Here is an 8,907-nt window from a genome sequence, read left to right as displayed (position 1 = left end):
GCCAAGACAACCCCAACCTTCCTTCAGAACTCAAGGACCACCAGTCCACCACAGGCTGGACCCTTATCCATCGCCCCCACCCAACCAGGCTTCCCATCTCGTCCATACACGTGCAATTAATGGGGGATCTTTTGATCTTTATCCACCCTTATAAAATAAATGAGGCAAAAAGAAAAAACAGAAAACAAAGAGGGGGGCCTCTCGCCAATTGGGGGAAATTTGCAACCACCACCCACCGCCCCTGAGAGGTGAATTCCGAGTAAACAATCCACCACCGTACCTATCTCAGAAAAGGTAAGGGATGCTCCACGCCATCATTAGCGCCGCTCTTTCTTTTTCACTCTTATTTAATTCCGCCTCACTCCGCAACCGCTGCCGCTGCTCACGCGCGCACCGTACGTAACGTGCACCACCACCTACGTTCAGCTTTGTTTTACAAACACGAGGTCGATTTTTTCCCAAAATTGCAGAGAGGTGCCTCGGTGGAAGGAGAGAGAGAGAGAGAGAGAGAGAGAGGAGAATAGGAGATATTACAAGTTTACAGCGAAAAGAAAAATTTTAAAAAATAGTTTTCTGTAATACAAGTAACTACAAGACCCTCCCTGGTAATTTCTTCGAAAAAACAGGGGCGTCTTTATCCTTTCACACAACCGAAGAAATTACAAAAACACAAGGAAGACTTTTTGTCCAATACGCCCTTACTAATCTGAGAAAATGACAAGCGCCCCCACCCCCTATTCTCGGCCGGAGAAGGAGAATCCCCGAACCACCCTCCATGATTTTCCAAGGAAGCGACTTTGCAAAACTGACACAACGCGAAACTTTTTTGCAATATGGAGGACATAATCGTCATTTTCTCCATTATCCAGCCATCGGATTTCATGATTCCAAGGGTAGAAAGGTCGATTCCAATGTACAGGGACGCATATGTAATATCGATAAAACCAAAGGGAAAAATAAGGAAAGGAAGGATATTTTTTTTTCCAAAGAATTCCACTTATCGTTCACCGCCTTCACCGGAAAAGCTTCCTCCGGCCTCCGACTCCGACTCATCCTCGTCGGAATCGGTCGGCTCCTCGTTCAAATTCGGCTTCTTCTTCTTCTTCGGAGGCGACGACGGCGGCAGCTGCGTCATCTGCGGTGGCGGAGACACGGCTGAGGAGAGCTGGGCGAGGGCGTCGACTTGGGCGCCGACCTCGGTGGCCTTCTTGCGGATGGACGCCGGGGACATGTCAGGGAGATCATCGGCGACGAATTCCGGGAAGTTGAGGCGGGCTGAGGGGCCGCGGAGGTAGAACACGGCGGTGTCGTAGGCGCGGGCGGCAGCGACTGGGGTAGAGTAGGAGCCCAGCCAGATCCTAGACCGCTTGTTCGGCTCTCGGATCTCGGCGACCCACTTGCCCCACTTCCTCATCCGGATCCCCATGTACGGCTTCTCCGGGTGCCCGGCCCGCTGCCTCTTCATCGGGTGGCACGCCGAAGCGGCCGACGACGTCGACGCCGAGCAGCACTCGCCCTCCATGAAAGAGGCTCCTTCTGAGAGAGAGAGAGAGAGAGAGAGAGAGAGAGAGAGAGAGTTTGGGAATCGGGGAGGGGTTTGCGTTGAGGATTGAGATTACCGCATACATATATACATATATTATACCGCGCGGACTTCCGGCTTGGGTTCCTCGCCGACCAGAGAGACTCGTGTACGTCTTCTTCCCGGGTTTTTTTCGGGGTAATTATTTGCGAAGTGGAGTCGGGGCTGCATGGTGCTGCAAAAGTACCCCTCTTCTACGGAGAAATTACGATGTGCCATCAAAGAAACCGCTCTACCCAATCAAAATCATCGGCATTTTAGCTTGGGCAAACGAGCCGAACAAGGGTTGTTTGCCCTCAGCTCGTTTAAAGCAAGCCAGTGCTCAACTTGGCTCATCTGGCTCGTGCCAGCCGAGTTGAGCTCGAGCTTGTATGAGCCAAAGCCAGACGAATCGAGTCACTAGTTGGCTTGTTAAATAAGAAAACCATTTTGTTATAGGGTCTGTAGTGAAAATGTTGACCTCTTGTTTGGCTACATAACCATAACCAACTAAATAAATCAAGCTTCTATATGTTTTTTAACATGTATTACACATAAATCTTATATAAGCTCATCTAAACAAGCCTACTTGAGACGAACACTCTGTTGTTAATGCTCGACTCAGTTATAGATAGTCTCGCCACACCAACTGGACGATCAGGTGAGACAAGCCATGAGCTGCTTAGTTCATTTATCAGCCCTAGTTCTATTAAGAGATACACACCGTGAGTTTCAAATTTGTGATGTTTTGTTAACTAGATGATGTTCGGATGCAGGACCCAAAGCAGAAAACCCAGGTTCATAAAGATTCATTTGAATCTAATTTAGCTTAGTTTTTATTTAGATTTTTTATTTAAAATTAAATCTTTTTAGGTAATGGATCCATCTCAATTCCAAAATAGACACTATAAATACTCATTATAGAAATTTTTGAGGGATCATAGAGTTGAAGAATCTATAAATTTCAGTATTTTTTTTTATAATTTTTAGTTATTTTACTTATTTATTTTTTGAAATTTTTATATTTGTTCATTTTTTTCATATTTTCTTACTCTTTTAATTTTTTTGTGCAGAAGAATAAGTTTATGTAGATTTTCTTGTAAATCAAGCCCTTTTCATTTACATCATGTTCACAAGTCACCTCTATCAAGCCTTCGCACCAACAGGGCTCCATTTGTCTGGTAGAAACAGCTAATGGACGTCACCTTGTGTTGGTTTGTTGCCAGTTCAAATCTCGATGGTATCGTTGTATGACTGGTAGGGGTCTGCCTAACCCGAGCTTGCCTTTAAAAAATAATAATAAAAAGGAGCCAAGCCTTCGTTAGCACCTTTAGATCATACTTAAAAGGATGCTTATCTTATGAGAAAATCAATTGAACCATCTCGTGCCCCTGAACAAGATTCGAGCCTGTTGGAGAGCCAAGACTAGAAACTTCGTAAAAGTCTAAACCCAACGTAGGGCTGCTAAAGCATCGAGCCGCCTTGGGAGTGGGCTCCATGGCAATACCGTGGGGTTTGGTCTAATAGAGGGGTAATTTAGGAAAATAATGAAAATGAGCAAAACATATGCTTGATGCCGACCTGCCGCTCAAAGACGCGCCACGTGGTCGCATCTGGATGACCAAGCTACCGACATGCTCCGCCACTTTATGACGCTTCGGGATTCGTGATGACGTCTACGTGGCACGGAGGTCCACGTCATCGCCCACCGACATTTGGGTGTGTCTGGTTTACCACTTTGCCCGACTCTCTCCGTAGACTGTCGACGTGGACGTGGAGTCGGCCACGTCATGGAATCCTTCGTGGCGGATTGTGACAGCTGTCGAGACGGCTAGTGGCTGCACGACTGCTAATAGAAAGAGAGCGGGCAGCGCTAACGTGCTGGTCCCAGCACAGTAAAGAGCCGGTTTTTATGACCGAGCGATTCCGTCCAGTGTTCGGGATGAAGGGTCAATATTCGTTTTGTCTTGGGGCTGGACCCTCACACTATTCAGGGCGGTACCGATTTGGGGCTGAATGTTTTGAATCGTGCAGCTTTTAACCAGAGAAAGCCACGTGTCAAAATAATATTACAAAATTAATTTTGCGATTTTTTTCTTAATTAGCCCGCTTCGGGCCAGTTTGGTATCGATTTTCTCGGTATTGGGCGATTTAGGTTGATAAGCACCGATACTGACAACATTGGTTAAGTGTTTTCAACCCAAAAATGTGGCTAAAGCTGTGAAAATATATGTATTTTACTTATTTCCAGGTTCTTTAATTTTTCTAGTTTTTACGTACACTTGAAAATGGTATGATATTATATTTAAGTACTAATAATGCAAATTTATAAATTAAATATTATATTGCTATGTATTTTGTACAGTCGTTGGTATGTTTGTGAGGGGTTACCAAAGTGGATGGTTGACTCACTCCATAACAGAAATAATAGCAGAATTTAAATTCTTTGATAACACCTATTCCTATTTCTCAAAGATATCCTACTATCTGGACAATTGGCTGAATCCTTTGAAACCATATTCAAATCCTCTCTTAACCAAGAGAAAGAAACATCAAATTATTCATGTATATTCCCGATATGTTTCCTCTACTGATTGGGTTCATGAATTATGGTCAACTACGAGCTGCAAGCTTGGCTGGTTATTTAGAGCCTGCAATTGGTTGCTGGATTTCGTCCCATCCATTGCGTTTCATGGGTCATTGTGGCATGGCTGAATGTAGAGCAGTCCGCTCCTACAACGTTTGATAAGTAGATTCACTTCGAAAGATGATCAAGGGAGCTCAGCCCAATTAGGATATGATAAAGGCTTGATAGGCCCAACCCGTACTGAAGTCTGAGCTTGGCCTGATCCACTTACAATCAGGCTTGAACTCCCATTGGGCCGAGCCCTTTAAGCCCAACCCAATCAATGGATAGGGATTGTCAAGCCCTATACATTTTGCATATGGGCCTGGTCTGATTAGGGCTCGATTATCTAATCGGGCTGGGCCAGACCCAACTTTATTTGAACCTGGATCGCAAAGTGCAACATGAGCCTAACCAGATTCGGGCTATGTATCCAAAGCCCGCTGGCCACTCTTAGGTTGCACTACAAGAAAATCGTGGATTAGCGACGGACGCTGTCCATCGCTAAACTGTTTAGTGACAGATTGATGATAAATTAGCGATGGATAGCGTCCATCGCAAATTTCTGATCGCTAATTAGCAATAAAACTGATTTGTTGCTACTTCAGTTGCTAATTTATGACAGATTAGCGACAGACATGATCCATCGCGAGTCTGTTGCTAAATATGCACATATTTGGTTTTGCGACGGACATGATTTATTGCTAAGCCGTTGCTAATTTAGCGACGAATAATATCCGTAATTAATTTGTCGCTAAATTTAAAAAAAAAGTTAAAAAAAAAGTTTGCTCCCTGCCGGGCAGTATTCCGGCAACAACAACCCGAACTTATACCGCACCCCACATGTGTTACACAGGGTCTTAGACCCGAGCGGCCCGGCCCGCCACTGCGGGGTCTTCTACACAAGGCAGTGGTTGCACCTCCAAACCGACGCGCTCTCCGATGCACTCTCTGATGCCCTCCCGACCTGGTTCCTCGCTTGTCCGGCCCGGCCCGCCACTGCGGGGTCTTCTACACAAGGCAGTGGTTGCACCTCCAAACCGACGCGCTCTCCGATGCACTCTCTGATGCCCTCCCGACCTGGTTCCTCGCTTGTCCGGCCCGACCCACCACTGCGGGGTCTTCTGCACAAGGCAATGACTGAACCTCTAAACCGGCATGCTCTCTGGCGCCCTCCCGACCTGGTTCCCTCGCTTGTCCGTCGACCTGAAACCAAAACCCCCAACAGAATCGTTAGGCTGGAAAAATAGAGTCCGAGAATGGAAAGCCACGCTCAGAAAAGAAAACCACTTATGGAGATGGAAAGCTCGCTGCCGTAACGTCGACGAAATTGATGAAAGAAGAGTTGTTCGATATCAGAGAGGTCGGGCCGGCCGGGTCCTCCAGCACCGACGACTCCGACTCCTCTTCTTCCTCGCATTCCACCGCCACGAAGTCATCCTCGTTCGAACGTCCTGCTAAAAACCGGTTTAAATCGAACGGTTTTTGGGTCGGTTTAAATTTTGCGCGGGGAGAGAGAGAAAATTTTGTGCACTAGACGGGTCGGTTTAAATCGAAAAATAGCGATAGAAAAATTCTATTGTTAATTCCCTCGCTAATTAGTGACAGATTCGTGACAGCAAAATTTTGTCGCTCATTCGTCATGAAGTTGCGACAGAAGTTTTTCGTCGCTAATTAACATTTTTCTTGTATTGGAAATTAGCGATAGAAAAATAACGTCACTAATCCGTCGATAATTAGCAACAGATTCGCGATGAAAAACTTTTCGTTGTTAAGTTTCGATGGACTTTGAGACATAATTTTTTCATCGCGAATCCATCGCTAAGTAGTGACTGATTAGCGATGATAGTTTTTTTCATCGTGAATCTATCGCTAATTAGCGACGAATTCATGATGAAATATTTTCCATCGCTAATTCTACCAATCATTCGAATGTTAGCGACAAATAGTTTTCTCTAGCTAATTCATCACAAATTTGCGACGAAAAAAATCCGTCGCAAATTTCCGTCGTTAATTAGCATTTTTCTTGTAGTGTTGCACTTTGCATAATTTTTTTTATTCACATAAAAAATTATTATTTTGGATATGAAATTTTGTTACATTGTGGGAATTTATTTTTGAAGCTTTTGAAAAACCTATGCATAGGCTACAATCTTGTTACATTAAACTTGTTTTCTACTAAACAAACAAACTACGTGATGTTGACAGGCTGAGAACCAATTTTCTACTAGATAGTATGTACAGTCGACATTGCAATGTATAAACCCTAAAATACTTGTTTTTTTATTGAATTAAGTGTCTAACTATTCATTGACGAGGAGTACTGAATGTCTAAATCTTTCCGTGCACGCAATAGCGATCCTAAAAAACGCGGAAAAACGAATAAAAAATATAAAATTATCAAGACAACCTTGCTTAATAATGAAGGCGATGATATGACGAGGATCATGCTTAATTTGTTGAATATATGAAAATCTAAAGTAATGAACTGACCACACATAACTAACACATGCTTATTCACTAGAATAGTAATGGGTACGTGCTAAACCCATTTGGTGCTAAATCGCCTGTTAAATGGGTTTTTTGGGTTTTTTTCATTTTAATTTCAAATTCGGACCATACAGATGTGATCTATGTACTTGATTTTACGAGGACCAGCTCTTGAAGCGTTTGATTCCAACACATGGGTGGGTTTTTATAAAGTTTGAAAAATCAACGATCCAAAATCTTTGTAAATTTTCGAGGCTCCAAACATCATTTTTTCCATCCAAAACACATGATTCAGGTATGGATTCTTAGTAAATCGACCATGCCCAACACATTTATATAGCCAGAACTGCATAAAAAGCATCAGAGAAGCCCGAAAAACCCATTTACCACATGGTTTGTCAGTGTTTGATTGCTCTGACCCATTTTCCCTCACTAGAATAGCTTCAAAAAAAATGTCAGTGTTTGATTACGTGGCAGGACCTTGTAGAACAGGCTTGTTCGGACACTGTTAGCCAGGCGCGGAGGTGTCCAGAACAACTCGAGTTTTTGTCTTAAGTGTTCCACCTTTTTCTTTTTTCTTTGTTTTGTTTGTTTTTTGTTCCAGGTGTCCCAGACACTTCTGCTCCAGGGTAAGGGGTGGAAGTGGAACACCAATGGAACACCGTATTCCATGCATTTCACGCATCTACCATTTGTGTCGGGTACGTGAGGTGTGGACAGTATAGCAAGCCACGGAAGATTCTGTCTGCCCAATCAAACACCCCCTTTATGTTAAAATTTGGTTGAGCTAACATATTAACCATAACGGTATACCATAATTTTGATATCACCAGTTATATTAGTGAAACGAAAATAACACGGGGGTTGATCTACAGATAGATGTGTTTGAAAGTAATAAGTATTGATCCAAATTCACATACAATTCTATAAGAAAAAAAGAAATCACATACAATTCAGAAAAAAATAAACAGATCAAATAAATTTGAATATAATCCGAATGTTTTTTATTTTAAGCTCCCATATCCAAGAATAACGTGCCCACTTCGGTTGAAGGTTCGACTTAAGCCCCGACCCATTCGTACCCCAAACATTGTCCCAATCCATATACATACAACCTACTTGTCCAAGATGAGAACAAAGAGTCAAGTCAAATGATAATAGGCCCTACAAAAAAAAAGAGGGAAAAACCAAAAAAAAAAGTGTGATAGCCGCTGCATTGCCTGATACATACAAAACACACACACAAACTATATATATATATATATATATATATATATATATATATATATATATATATATATATATATATATAAAATGAAAGGTCGTAGCTGATGACTACTTTTCTATCTAACCGTCCAGCTAACCAGGCACTCTAAAAACATTTTTCTTAAATCTGACCTTACAAATGTGTTGATCATGTTTTATTTTATAGGAATCGACTGATTCCAATACGCCAACAGGTTTTATAAGGTTAAAAAAATTGATGGTCTAATATTTTTCTAAATATTTAAGGCTTAAAAAATCATCTTTTATCAAAAAACATGATTCAGGTCTCATTTTTCTAGTAAATACATCTGTATGGTCAAATTTATGTAAAATATGGGAAAACCCTTTCAAACGCCCGGTTAGCTACAAATATATATATATATATATATATATATATATATATATATATATATATATATATATATATATATATATATATATATTTGCTACTAATGAAGGTAAGTATAAGTTGCATTCACTCAATCTAACCACATAGATGTGTTCAGCAGTTTGTTTACTAAGGATCAAGCCATGCATCATGCTTTTTTAATGTAAAAACATATTTTTTGAATTATGAAATTGTATCATATTGTGTGTTGTGGATTTTTGAACCCCTTTAAAAACATAATTATATGATTCAAAAGAAGTTTCCTACTAAACAAATCATGTAGATCACATTCGTAATATTTGATTTACAAAAATTGGAAAATTAAAAAAAAAGTGATTTCTACTCATTAGTTTCTTACATTCATTAGCCACCGATATATATATATATATATATATATATATATATATATATATATATATATATATATATATATATATATATATAGAGAGAGAGAGAGAGAGAGAGAGAGAGAGAGAGAGAGAGAGAGTAATGGGAGTAATGGGTAGGTGCTAAATGAGTTTTCCAGTTTTTTTTTTTTTAAATTTTAAATTCTGAGGGGTCAGCTCTTGAAGTGTT

General features: G+C 41.2%; 1 pseudogene across 1 annotated transcript; it reads right to left on the bottom strand.

Annotated features, from left to right (window-relative positions):
* Positions 1-537: 537 nt before the first annotated feature.
* On the bottom strand, positions 538-1,692 carry LOC149835055 (ethylene-responsive transcription factor RAP2-9 pseudogene; annotated as a pseudogene). The gene has a single exon (XR_016432582.1). The product of XR_016432582.1 is annotated as an ethylene-responsive transcription factor RAP2-9 pseudogene (transcript).
* Positions 1,693-8,907: the final 7,215 nt, after the last annotated feature.

This window comes from Nuphar pumila, chromosome 6, assembly GCF_984573655.1.
Source record: "Nuphar pumila chromosome 6, dmNupPumi1.hap1.1, whole genome shotgun sequence".
NCBI classification, from domain to species: Eukaryota; Viridiplantae; Streptophyta; class Magnoliopsida; order Nymphaeales; family Nymphaeaceae; genus Nuphar; species Nuphar pumila.
This window is presented reverse-complemented; position numbering and strand designations above follow the sequence as displayed.